Source organism: Hyperolius riggenbachi, chromosome 4, assembly GCF_040937935.1.
Source record: "Hyperolius riggenbachi isolate aHypRig1 chromosome 4, aHypRig1.pri, whole genome shotgun sequence".
NCBI lineage: Eukaryota > Metazoa > Chordata > Amphibia > Anura > Hyperoliidae > Hyperolius > Hyperolius riggenbachi.
Genome location: NC_090649.1, coordinates 439,471,133 through 439,485,627, shown reverse-complemented (window position 1 = coordinate 439,485,627; position 14,495 = coordinate 439,471,133). Strand labels below are relative to the sequence as shown.

The 14,495-nt window shown below is 38.5% G+C and overlaps 1 long non-coding RNA gene across 1 annotated transcript; it reads left to right on the top strand.

Annotated features, from left to right (window-relative positions):
* The first annotated feature begins 8 nt into the window (after nt 1-8).
* Nucleotides 9-13,788, top strand: LOC137570937 (uncharacterized). Its single transcript, XR_011031244.1, has 4 exons — nt 9-73; nt 5,578-5,751; nt 10,039-10,182; nt 12,261-13,788. It is a non-coding gene; the product is annotated as an uncharacterized lncRNA (long non-coding RNA).
* The last annotated feature ends 707 nt before the right edge of the window (nt 13,789-14,495 follow it).

The window sequence follows — 14,495 nt, the reverse complement described above, 5'->3', positions numbered from 1 at the left end:
AGCCGTAGCTGTGGTATTGTAAACAGACCAGCGTGAGCAGAGGGACAAGGGAGGATGTCTCGTTGTGTAATCAGTGAGTTTCCACTTCAGCGCTGACCATTAGATGACTGCGGCAGAGGGGGGAGAGAGGGGGAGAAGACCATCCTTTACGTGGTGATGGGAGGGAGGGGGGATTTCTGGAAAGCTGCCAGCGTTAGGACTGAGTAAGGGGAGAGAAAGAGGCTCCCCTACAATTCTCTGCTATAAGTTGTGAAATTTAGGACTACTCAAGTATAAGGCGACTCCCCCACTTTTATAGTTTGAGTCAGTCCTAAATTTCTCGACTTATAGGCCTCGATTCATAAAGCATTACCTCATGCGGTAATGCTGAAAACAGCAGACTTTACCGACCACTTAGCAAAATGTCAATTCATAAAGGCTGTTACCGCATGAAAAGCTGACATTACCGACCAGGGAGCTAAATTACCGACTTGGCTGCAGTTACCGACAACACATGTCAGTAAATTGTCAGCAAATGTCAATTCATAAAGCCTTGAACATGCGGTAAGCCTGGCGGTAGTTACCGACACCTCTGGTGAGGTCTTAACAAGTTACCGACAGCTCTGACAGCTCTGATTAATGCAAAGTGCAGAGATCCGAAAGTCTGTTTGATTCATCTGTGGAGAGAGCAGGAGAGCCGTCTGTGTGAATCATTTCAGCAGGCAGGGAAAGACTGTGTGACTCATCTGTCTGAGTCATCAGTGGAAAGAGCCGGCTGTGAGAGTAATTTCTGCAGGCAGGGAAAGACTGTGTGACTCATCTGTCTGAGTCATCAGTGGGAGAGCCAGAGAGAGCCGTCTGTGTGATTCATTTCTGCAGGGCAAAGAGGGAATCGGGACACTGCTCTACTCTACCGCTTAATGGGCTGCGGTAATTTACCGACCTCCAAGGGCAGCTGGGGAAATCTTTATGAATTAGCACACAGACCGGGAAAATACCGAGTGCAGTATTTTCCCGACAAGATTTTTGTTATCGCACTGCTGTTTATGAATCGAGGCCATAGGCGAGTATATACGGTACTTTTTTTTTTTTTTTTTTTTGGACTAGAATTTGAGTACAATGTGATTTTTTTATTTAATTTTTACCCAAAAAAAGGGTTGTAGAGGTTTATAATATAATAAATAATTATGTTATTTAGATTTTATATGCTTTGATGTATTACAGTAAGAATATTTACACCGCTGCTAGCGCTATTAAATACAAAACTTTATTAAAATAACAAAATGGACACAAGGTTCACACGGTGTTTACTGCATTGTGTTCTTCTTAAGCTGTTTTAATAAATGAGATTCCTTTTTTCACTTATTCGCCAAAGAAACTCCTCCTATTCACGCCCCTACAAGTGATACCACACTGAGAGGGGCGTGTAAGAGGGCGATTCCAACAGTTGAGAATGAGCGGAAGTGGCTTATGAACGGAAGTAGATAGTGTATAATAACTTCGTAGTTATGAGTGCATACTGACTGGTTCTGCTGAGTGATAGTGCAGGTGTAGTGTGAGAATGGGCAGCCCCGCAGGTTGGGCCGCTCTATTGCTTCTGCGCATGCGGTTATGGGACGTACGTGCTACGTCGTCCTCCAATAATGCAGTTTCGTGTAGTGTGATGAATGTGTATATTTCAGTGCTGCTCTGCTTTATCATTATAGTACACCCCTTGCTCGCCGCCCCTTCTGCGGTGGTGGATGGAGGCGGCCACAACGTTTATATACAAATGAGCAGCAGAAAAACGGGCATGCGCTGTTCTGCTGAAGACGTGTATCCCGATGCTGTAGTACGCGATGACGTTTCCTCTGCAGCGAGCTGGGCTGCTCTCGGGCTGCCTATTATGACATAACAGTGGCGAACAAGGGGTGTAGTATAGTGATAAAGCAGAGCAGCACTGAAATATACACATTCATCACACTACACGAAACTGCAGCGGTGGAGGATGACGTAGCACGCACGTCCCATAGCCCCATGCGCAGAAGCAACAGAGCGGCCCAACCTGCGGGGCTGCCCGTTCTGACACTACACCGTTTCTGCTACATCATTGAAATCAAATACTTATTTCTACAATCAGGTACTTAGTAGTTATTAATTTATTTAAAATGTTTGCATGTTAAAATTTAGAAGATTTCTTTTAATGAATAAATACAAATAATATATTTTTTGCTAGCATCGGACTGGATTTTCAATTATGTACATTAAATATTGTACCTAAATGCATAGTGCACGAGTGTGGATCAAATTCATCATTACACTAATAGCATTCGTATTAATTTAAATCTTTGCTCTTTCCTCCACTGTTGTGTGGCTTAGGTTGCGAAGAACCCACAGAAATGTTACAATCATCCATACAGAGCAATGCATAGTAAAGTGAATATTGTCATGTCTTAGAAGCTGGTGTTGTGTCCTATTAAGATGCATGTTAAGTTGATATGCCACGCATGCCCAGTAGTATACTGTGCTTGAACATTAAGTACGTCATTAATTTTTTCTGTGTTTAACTTATCAAATTGTTTGCATAATTACATAATGCATTACTCAACATTTCCATTTATGATTTTGAGTGAGCAAACTACCTATATGCATAATCCCACCACACATGCCCTACTGCTTCCCTATATATTTTTAAATAATTTTTCTCTAGCTTCAGCGTTGCGTGGAGATTGAAATTTTGCATACTAATACCTCATGTTGTCCTTATCCTACATAAGTAGCCAATGAACCTTTTAGCAAGTTGAAGTTTGACACAGCTTTGGTAGGCAGGGATATGAGTTTTAAGTAGTATGAGTAAGTAGTATTTGAGTGTACAATACTATTTACATTACAGAATTCAAGTTTCCAGTACTACATTATTATGTCAGTTAGAGATATTGACAGGTGTTCACATTATTTCCTTCACTCAAGGTTTTACATCTTGTAATGTTGATTTGAAGAATTATAATGGATAAATTGTAATATTTCTTTGTTGTGTCTAAGTACGCTGAATACTGATTTTTGCTGGCCGCATGCGCATTAGCAGAATGTGTGGACACATGTAACTTAGAATGATGCTAATGATGTTACAAATAGCAACCTATCTACACTCCAAAACCTTTTAAACTCCACAAATTAAGGGCATGGAAGTGACACCACTCACTACCTTTCTGGCAAATTTCTGCTGCAGAGCAGAGCTGGTTCCCTATATAGGTTTCTATAATCAATCTCCGGAAGCAATGGGTCTAGGGTGCTGAAGATAGTTTTAATGTAGTTATGGTGGTGTCCCCTTTCTACCCACAAAATAATCTGAGTGTAATAGTTGTATAGGCGTAGATATTTACAGTAGGAAAAGTTTTGTAGTTTTTAAGGAAGCTTACGACCGGTGCTATCAATCTTTACACCTGGCCGAAAGCTCCCTTACATAACGAGTATCATGCATGCTTACTGTGAGTTTAATTTTTCTTCTGGTGGTTTAATTGTACATAACTACGCTTCCACAATTCTTACACTACAATATTATTTATTGTAGGGAGGAAACAGCCCAAACTACATTCTACACAATTTCTGCACCAGAGACCAAATGTTTCATAAGAAACTTTTCACTAATCTATCTCCTTGAATAGCAGGGATCAGGGAGGCTGCAATCTCTTTTTTTTTTAATGTATTTCAGGTGTTCACTCCTTACCCTCAAAATATGATTAGTGTAATATCTCCTGGTGCAATTTTTTTTTGGACAATTTTTTAACACCAGCATCATCATGCTATCGGAATAGTGGACTTAGTCTACAACTGCACATGTGTGGAAGCGCAAATCAACAGGCAGCCTACTAGGACACAATACTGGTGTAATGTATGATTGCACTAACTTGAAGCTCCCCACCACATAGAGTAGTACACATGCACAGTGTGAAGATAATTTTGATGCTGATGTTAACATAATAAATATCTATGCTTCCATATATAGTAGACTATTCAAATTTTCATAGAAGGGAATGGATCCCCCGAACCAACTGTATGCCATATTGCATCCACCGAGCACCAGTGGTTCAGGAGATAGATTCTTGAAATGAAACTTTGGAGGCAGTGGGGCTCGGGGGCTGCAATTTTTTATAGATGTAGTTTGGGGTCCCCCTTCCTACCTTTAAAATTTTAGGAGTGTAGGATGTTTGTAAGCAGAGATAATTATAATGTTACCATCAGCAGCATTATGAAATAGTAAAAGCCACCGCACAGTCTACTAGTGCGCATGCGGTGCAGTGCAAATCCACAGGAAGCGTAATCAGAAACACAACACCGGCACTAATTCCCTTTGCTCATGTACTGCTTAATTGCACTTCCTGTTGCTTAATTGGCTTGCATTTGCACCTCATGGGGGGGGGGGGGATTTTAAATAAATGTTATACATGAACATCTAGCAAAACGAAGCGAATACATATTTATTGAAGTTCTATGTATGGAGTAGCACTCACTGGCACGCCATCCAGTCAGGAATGGTAGGTGTGCTGGAGAAAAATCCCGGACACCACAGGATTCAATAGTGTAAAAGCGTAATAATCCGCACCATCTTCATGCATGTATCTTCATTTATTGGTAGAAAAAGACAAACATATTAAAAAGAACTGCAGGGCAAAACAGTCCGCTGTTTCGGGCTACCTGCCCATCTTCAAGTTGCCCAGTTCTGATTAAAACACATATCAATGCACACATATATATACATCTCATCCAATTGTAGGAGGTATACAAATTAGAGAACCTGATGGAGAACTGATCATTTACATATATTGACCACACCTATAAGGCCACAAAGTGAGCTGATTGGCTAAAACCGAGTTTCAAATTCCCAGTACAATGTAAATACAATAAAGATCGTTATCAGCATATCTCACAGTAATCAGATCTCTCATGATCTATATAATTATATAGATCATGAGAGATCTGATTACTGTGAGATATGGAACGATCTTTATTGTATTTACATTGTACTGGGAATTTGAAAATCGGTTTTAGCCAATCAGCTCACTTTGTGGCCTTATAGGTGTGGTCAATATATGCAAATGATCAGTTCTCCATCAGGTTCTCTAATTTGTATACCTCCTACGATTGGATGAGATGTATATATATGTGTGCATTGATATGTGTTTTAATCAGAACTGGGCAACTTGAAGATGGGCAGGTAGCCCGAAACAGCGGACTGTTTTGCCCTGCAGTTCTTTTTAATATGTTTGTCTTTTTCTACCAATAAATGAAGATACATGCATGAAGGTGGTGCGGATTATTACGCTTTTACATATTTATTGAAAACATATCTAGCTATTCTAAAGTGAATGTTTCTATACCAGAAGCTATTCAGGCGTTGAAGCTGCATATAACAAGCCCAATTTGTTGCCCCCTCCCACGATCTTGTCAATACCTAAAACAGATACAAAGAAATTGTTCACTGTACGTGTAAAGTTCACCAAGAAAACGCATCATATCTTTATACAGTTATTTTGGGGAACTAATCTATTTACAGTTAATTTCACCTGTATTTTTATAAGAATTACGTAAAGTAATGTATGTATGACTTTTTTTTTTTAGGTATCTTCAGTTTCACAAATTGACCGTTCAGCTGTTGTCGCAGGTTTCAGGACTGCAAGTCCAAAGTACAAGACAAGATATCTCGTGAAAAGTACACTACAGTTCAGTACAATAAATGGGAGAGAAAACTTCGCGAAGCTATCCTTCGAAATCCAACTCTAGGCCGTAGGAAAGGTAATTTTTTATTTTGTTTTACATTAAAAATAAAAAAAAATAAAAAAATTTGTAATGTACAAAACTGACGGCGGATGCACAAGCATAATTGCGTGCTTTACCTGCCTACTTTGTCACACCTGTGCCTCTGCTGTAGTGCAGTACATTGTCCTGTGAGTGACACTTTGATAATGGCTATAGATAGTGTACGTAAAAGGCAAAGTATTTGCATTGACGCATCACTGTCACTGCATGACTCGTGTGACAGGGAGAGATGCTTAGCCGACATCCGTGACATGCTGTTTGATATCCAGATCGTATGACTGCCTTTACTGCAAACAGATTGTGATTGGATTTAATTCTGAAACAGATCACAATATGTGAAGCTGCTGCAGTTGCTGCACCCTTCACACGCATACATTACCTGTTCCACCGGCGCAACTAACCAGGTCCCCGCTGTTTTCTTGTACGCTCCCTGATGTGGACCGTTCCTTCAGCTACCGAACTACCGGGCTAGGGTAAATTTAAACTGTGGATGGCGCTGTACTGTTTACCCTTCCTGCCTGGACTTAAAGAGAATCTGTACTCTAATATTCTTACAATAAAAAGCATACCATTCTATTCATTATTTTCTCCTGTGCCCCTCTGTGCTGTTTCTGCCACTCTCTGCTGCAATCCTGGCTTGTAATTAACAGTTTTAGGCAGTGTTTACAAACAAACTAACCAGCTTCTAATAGGCTCAGCTAAGCATAGTGTATGAGTCATTCAGAGTATGCAGGGGGCCTGCAGAGGGTGTGTATCGCTTCTACCAATCACAAGCAGCCCTGCACATTCCACACAATCAAGCTTTAGCCCGACAAACAGGACAGAGGAAAGATACATTGATTTATTACAGAGACAGTGCAGTTAGGAAAGACTGCAGTAAGCCAGAGCAGATTAGAACAGGCATAGGAACTTATAGGATAGAAGAACTAAGGCTGAAAAAATTGTTACAGAGTCTCTTTAAAGTTCTGTGTAGCTGGTGAAAAGGTCCATATTTCGGAGCGTATGCAATACAGTGGTGAACATGCTAGTGGCGGAACAGAAAATGTATATCCGCTGCATTGTGTTGGTCTTTGTGAATTTGCCCAACGCTAGCCATGCACTCACGACCCGCCAGCGATCGATAAAACTCTTCCTCACGGATGGTTCAACGTGAACATCTGATGTCACTGGAACAATGATTGGTCTATCAGCGTTATGCACGGCGATTTCACGGCCGATTTCATCACTGTGATAGGATCGGCTGTATATCATTGGTAAAATCATTAGGTGTATGGGCCCCTTTAGCAGTCATAAGACAGCAAAGTGCGTTGGATTTGTTGAAGACTATCTCATCATGGATTTTAAAAGCAGGTGATACTCTTGGACTACCCGATAACTGGGAGACCATAAAATAAGTGCGTGTAATTCTCTAAAATTGTAATTTTTTATAAAAATGTTTTTATTTTTTTATTCTAGTTGTGTTTTAAAATTTCAATTATTGAGTATTCTTTATCAATGTTATGTATTGCAAAAGTTGAAAAAATTCATGAATATAACCACATGGGGGCAGGCTTGGGTAAGAATGTACATTTTTTTAACAAAGACTGACCTATGTCGATGGATGTGAGAAGGCACATTGACTGCTCAAGTATTTATTTTATCATAGTTTTGATTGATGAGGTTGAGCAGTACACAATGAAACCGAGCACAGGGAATAAAAGATATTTCGAACTTACCTGTTTATTGCATCTTTATTTTCCTGCTGTACTGATGTTGATGGCTGTAAATATACAATTTCTATAGTGTCTGCCTAACTGTTCCGTAGCAATAAATTTGCACATGCAGCAAAAATTGGGCCACCAGTTATCTATTTTTAAAGCTTATGTCCAAGGCGTTATGTGGTTACTGCACATGTTATGTAAAGTGTGAGTAAAATATTAACATAACCTGGGTATGTAGGTCAAAATTTTTCAGGGCTGTGGAGTAGGTCCAAAAATCCACCGACTCCGACTCCTCAGTTTAGGATTCCACAAACTCCAACTACTCGACGACTCAGACTCCTTTAACCAGCTGAGCGGTCTGGACGAGCTCAGCTCGTCCAACACCGCCAGCGGCTGCCGCTCAGGCCCTGCTGGGCCGATTTTAATGAAATAAAAAGCAGCACACGCAGCCGGCACTTTGCCAGCCGCGTGTGCTGCCTGATCGCCGCCGCTCTGCGGCGATTCGCCGCGAGCAGCGGCGAAAGAGGGTCCCCCCAGCCGCCTGAGCCCAGCGTAGCCGGAACAAAAAGTTCCGGCCAGCGCTAAGGGCTGGATCGGAGGCGGCTGACGTCAGGACGTCGGCTGACGTCGATGACGTCACTCCGCTCGTCGCTATGGCGACGATATAAGCAAAACAAGGAAGGCCGCTCATTGCGGCCTTCCTTGTTTATTCTGGGCGCCGGAGGCGATCGGAAGATCGCCTCCGGAGCGCCCTCTAGTGGGCTTTCATGCAGCCAACTTTCAGTTGGCTGCATGAAATAGTTTTTTTTTTATTTAAAAAAAACCCTCCCGCAGCCACCCTGGCGATTTAATCAGAACGCCAGGGTGGTTAATTTGCATATTACAATTTTGTTGATTAACAGTATGTAACGTGAAATTCGTCTATTAACTGGCAATGCTTAGGAATTTAACGAGACAACTGAAGTGTGAAGGATATGTAGACTACTATATTTATTCACTTTGTAATAAAACTAGTCCTTGGTAAGAGAACTTGTAAAAGGTACAGACCATAACAAAGAACATCTATCAGCCCCTAGGCAATGTAACTGTGGGTACATGTAAGAATTATGTGCAGATACTCTGCAGGGGAACAAGTAGATTCTTCATCTATTACACATTATTCATGTACAATCTGAACATGGATCAGGCCTTAGGCAATGTAACTGTGGGTACATGTAAGAGTGATGTGCAGGTACGCTGCAGGTGAATGAGGAGATTCTTCCTCTATTACACATTCTTCATGCACAATCTGAACCAGGTTTATGGGTGATAGACAACACCTCTGTGTTCAATGTGCACAACATTCTCAGTGGATTCCCTCCAGCTCTGTGGGGAGTGCATATGTAGAGTATAGTACTGCTGTGTAACAAAGTAAACCTGAGACAGATGAAATTAAAGTTTTCTACCTACCTGTGGCTTCCTCAAGCCCCCTTCAGGCTAATCAGTCCCTCGCTGTCCTCCTCCACCACTTGCATCTTCTGCTATGAGTCCAGGTACTTGAGCCAGTCTGTCATAGTGCGCATGCACACACTCCGCCGCCTGAAGCGTACTACACCTGCGCAGCACTATTGCACAGGTGCAGAATGTTCCTGGCTGTGGGAGCGGCACGTGGCTGGACTGCGCTGACTGGCTGAAATACCAGGACTCATAGCAGAAGATCAAGGTGGTGGAGGAGGACAGCGAGGGACTGATTGGCCTGAAGGTGGCTGTAGGAAGCCCCAGGTGTGTATAAAAAAAATTAATTTTCATCCGTCTCAGGTACCCTGTAATTTGTAGTCACCAAACCAAATTTTAACAACATATCAAATTTTTTTATTTCATGAGCAAAGAGAGCGCATACATTTGCATAAACCAGCATCCATGCTGAATTATTTCCATCTCATTGACCATCTGTTAATGGCACGGCTACACATCAGGCTTTATACTTACAGCATAGATGTTATGTAGTATATATATAAGATGTTCCTGTGTACACATCATATATACTGTACAGTCAAAATCAGATACGTATATCTGACTTAAAAAATATGGGGACTGCTTTATTGAAGCAGCACAAGTAACTAATTTTGATTGCCTTATTTAATTTTTGTGGACTGAGCACAGCTATTACTGTATTTTGACTGTATATATACATTATTTTTATGACTATTATCTGAGAAATAGAACATTGTACCATATTTTCTATTTTAATTCCAGTTTAAAATTCATTAGGAGTCGGAGTCGGTGCATTATTTCCCAACTACAACTCCGACTCCAGGCACCCAAAATTGCTCCGACTCCGACTCCACGACTCCGACACCACAGCCCTGATATTTTTTCAGACTGTTTTTTAAAAAAAAAATAATAATCCCTAATTATTTCTGGAAGGATAAAAAAAAACCTTTTTTTGGTATGAAAATATTTATTATATTGATAAATATTTTTTTAAATCAACTGTCATTGTGAAATTCAATATAGTATCAAATACTATTAACACATAGTGTACAGTGTTCAATTTTTTTATCTAAAATTTTTATTTTTATAGGAACAAAAAGAAAGAAGAAATCCTCAGCAAAGAAGATAGTGTATAAGAGAGCACTTAGTACAGAAAATGAAGCAGGTTTGGAAAATGAAAGTATTGAGAATGTGGTGTCCACATCCAAAGTTTTGGAGAGTTTGGATGAAGAAGGTTAATATTTATCACAATCTATATGTTATAGTTAACATATCAATAAGCATATTTTTTTGTACAGTTTAATCTCATTCCAATAGTGCAGTGTGAATATAGTAACAATAATTTTATACTTGATTCTAATTTTTTTTTCTAAATTTCTGGCAATAAGCAGACATGACTCCATCATGTGATGGAAATGAAAAGAACAACGTTTAAAAATTATGACAGTTGTACAAATAACACGTAGCAAATTTTTTTGGGTGGAATAATGAGACATAAATCATTCTTCTTCTAAGTTGATGGTCTGTTCCCTATTAATTTAAACAAATTTTTACGTCTTGTATCATTACTTTGCCCTTTTTTTTATTTAAATAGAATTTAATGACAGTAGCTCTGTTCTAATGCCCATAACAAGAATAGCAATAATGAAATCGTGACCTCGTGTATTTAACCAAAAAAGTAAGAAACAAGTCTATATAGTACACTGTGTATTAACAGATAACGCCCTTAATGTAATAATAATCTTAAGAAAATTTTTAAATAATGTCTAATGTGTAGTATTGTGTTATAAAACATATGGAATGAGAGTAAAATATAGCTAGTTGTATGTCTTACTCATGTTCACACAAAAATCAATATTGGTTTAATAAGTAAACAAACCAGTTCAATCAGCACAACTTTGAGTGGCTGCACTATTAAAATATTACAATTTTGATAGCTAATGTTATATGTAGCATTTTTATCTTACTTCCGTTCCTCCGCAAAATGAAATGGTACACCCATGACCCTGTTCGGCCCAGTTCATTGGTAGTTCAATATCCCTAGCATCTCATAGTCAAAATAGAGTACCTAAGCCTTGACAAGCAAGATTATTTGTTTACACATTGGATATAAATTCATTTAAATGGAATGAACACACAATTAATCAGGCTTATTTAACAAGCTGTAAGTTAGTATGGCTTCTGCCTTGCTGTCTGTGATATTTGTTATCTTGCATGAAACTTAAAGGTCCACTGTAGTAAGAGGTATATGGAGGCTTCCATGTTTAATTGCTTTAAATGTATTTCAGTTGCCTGGCATCAATGCTGCTCTATTTGTCTTCAGTAGCCTGAGAATAACCCATGAGACAAAAACGCAGCTATTAATACAATATATGATTTTTAATAATACAAATCCGTATCTGGTTCATGCTAGTATAGGTGTAATACCTTTTATAATATTGTAGACAGTGGCTAAGCATGGTTGCCTGTAAAAATTTTTACACTTAAATTAAAAAAATATGAAAGCCTCCATAGACCTTTCTCTTCATTTCGCCTGTGTGAGAACTTGAAAATTTGTATTTTGGTTGATCGTGTATATTGTACTCTTATGCTATTATACATACTTTGTATGTAGCCCACAAGCTTATGCACAGATTGATATCATGACATCCAGCGCTACCCTTAATACCTTTACGTACTGGACACTAGTAAAAATGTTCAGTATTACTGTCACGACTTACTTTATAAAAACAGTATTCAGACAAAAAATCCAACTAGGGTGACCCAAAATGGATCCAATTCAAAAACCTGTAGTTCGACTACTTAGTCTCCTCTACTTCCACTAATTATTTAAATATTTAACAGTTATGTTTATTTTGTATAAAATTAATTAGACTACAAATCATCAGTGTATGAAAATAACTATTTTGAATCGTAATCATGGTTTAGAAGATTTCCCAAAATCCGAGTTCTTGAGTATGATTCATTGGGCCATATGCAATTTAATTTTTCTACAGAGTTTTCTCCTAGGTGAAGTTTTGAAACTTTTCAATAAAATGCCTTTTAAGACACCAGAGAACAACAAAATACTAAAAAAAAATTGTGATAGTACCCTTTTAACTACTTTTTTGTACTTGTTTTCTTTTTAAAGTGCTGAAAAATTATGTAAATAGAAGATTAAAAATTATCTCCTGTGAGGAAAGTTGTTTGAAAAAGTGAATTGCATATGGCCCATAGTCTGAATACACAGTTCTGAGTTGAAGTGTATCAATATATATGAAATGTGTTAATAAGTTCTATACAATAACAATTTAACTAAAATTTCTTGTACAGAACATGAAAGCAAAGAAGTGTGTTTACCTGCGAAAAACAAGAAGAAAAATAAAATTGGAAATGGAAAAGAAGGAAAAATAGAGAAAGATAACACCAGTGGTACAAAAATTGGAAAACAGACTCTGGAAAACCAGGAGTCCGTGACACCCATGGAAAGAAAAAGAAAAGAGGAGGAAAATCATGCTCATGATGAATACATAAGTGAAGGAAACTCTAACGTGTGTGACAACATAGACCCTGGAAATGGGAATGAATCATCCAAAAAAAAAAAAATCACAGTTACTGTTGACATGCACAAGGTATTAGAAACAAAAAAAAGAGGTTAATAAATTAGTAGCTAGTGAGAAAACAACCAAATTTCTACAAGACCAAAGCGCTCGGCAACCAAAAACTACACAAAGTGCAATGAATACGTTTACGATGCTTGTGTTTACAGTCTTGAAAGAAAAAAGAAAGAGGTTAAAGAAAACTTAGTTTCAGGGATAGTTGAATATGAGGTGTCTTCCAATGACGATGACAAATTGGGTAATGATACACCCTCCAAAGAGATAGAAGTGCAGGGAAAAAATAAGGACAAGACAGGATGTGTGGTTGAAGAATCTGAAGTCGAGGAAGAATGTGTAGAAAGTATAGAAAACAGTGATTCCAATAAAGAAACTGAGCCAGTTTCCAAAAGTATTAGTCAAGACATTAGTGATGCAATGTTACAAAAAAACACTACTTTACATATGGACCGTATGTTAAATCTTTCCAAAAACATATATGAGCTTATGAGTCTACTCTTAGAAAATCTAAAGTATGTCCATGAAAATCAGCTTGAGATTTTACAAAGGCAGAATACAATTCTGGATGGGAAGCGCAAACCTTCACCATAATCTGATAGACAACATTGGGTGAACACAGTAATCTGTGTTTCATTGTGTTCAGAGTAGTGTCCTTGTCAAACAGTAATTGTTCAGTTGCTTTAGAGTTTACTATTAATAGTGTAATTTTAACTTCATCCATCGATAAAGTATAAAACATTTTACTTTACAGTGGCACTGAGGAAATAGGTATATGGAGACGCCCAAGTTTATTTCCTTGTAAACAATAACAGTTGGCTGGTAGGCCTGCAGATCCTCTGCCTCTAATATTATCCATAGGCACTGAACAAGCATGCAGCGGATCCTGCATTTCATACTTTAAAGTACGATCATACCAGACTAGCTACATGCTTATTTGTGATGTTCATTTGAATATAATGCCTAAAATATAACACATTTTATGTACGACAACTGTTATTGATGTGAATAAAGTAAACTTGGCAGACTATGTATACCTATTAATTCAGTTTAAATGTAAAAGAAAGGAACTTTTTATTTGTAGTTTACATTGACAAATACACCAGCATGGAATTTTATTTCTACCTACTTATGTTAAATAAAAACTGCAAAGAATTACTAATTTTAAAAGTTATGCTGCATACACACTTGAGATAAAAGTCTTTGGCAAATGCAAGATCGCAGATCAATTTTAACACATTCCATGTTGTATCACAGCCATACCTACACAGTATATAATATGGAGCTGCACTCCACCAACAGATACAACCTTTGCAAGATGCTGCACACGAAGATTCCCGTACTAATTCAAAAGATCTGTTCCTGCCAAAGATCCATTCCTGCTAAATTCAATCATAGTCTATGAGATCTGCAGATCATCATACACACGCTGTTTAACAGACTTCATCTGCAGATCTGAAAATACATCCTGGTGGATCCGTTCTCCAGATGATTATCTGTTAATCAAGGTGTGTATGAGGATCTGCAGATCTCATAGACAATTACTGCATATTGCTGGAATGGATCTTTTGCATTAACAGGTGTATTGCAGATAATGATCTTTAGAATGTGTACGGGCATCTGTGTGTGCAGCATCGTGGAAAGTGTTTATCTGATGTGGAGTTCAGCTCCATATAATCTACTGTGTAGGTATGGCTCTCATACTGTATGGAATGTGTTAAAATAGGTCTGTGGTCTTTCCTTTTCCAAATAATTTTATCTCAAGTGTGTATGTAGCATAAGTGCTAGAGTTTTGATTGAATTTGAACCACATGTTTAAGTTTTGGACTATATTAAAATGAAAACAGAATGGAGCACTCTGGCAAATGATGACGTGACGCCGCATACTGGACATGTGCGAGTGCCCTCTATGATGCGCTGGCGCATCTATGTAACGTTATTGCGCATGTGCAGT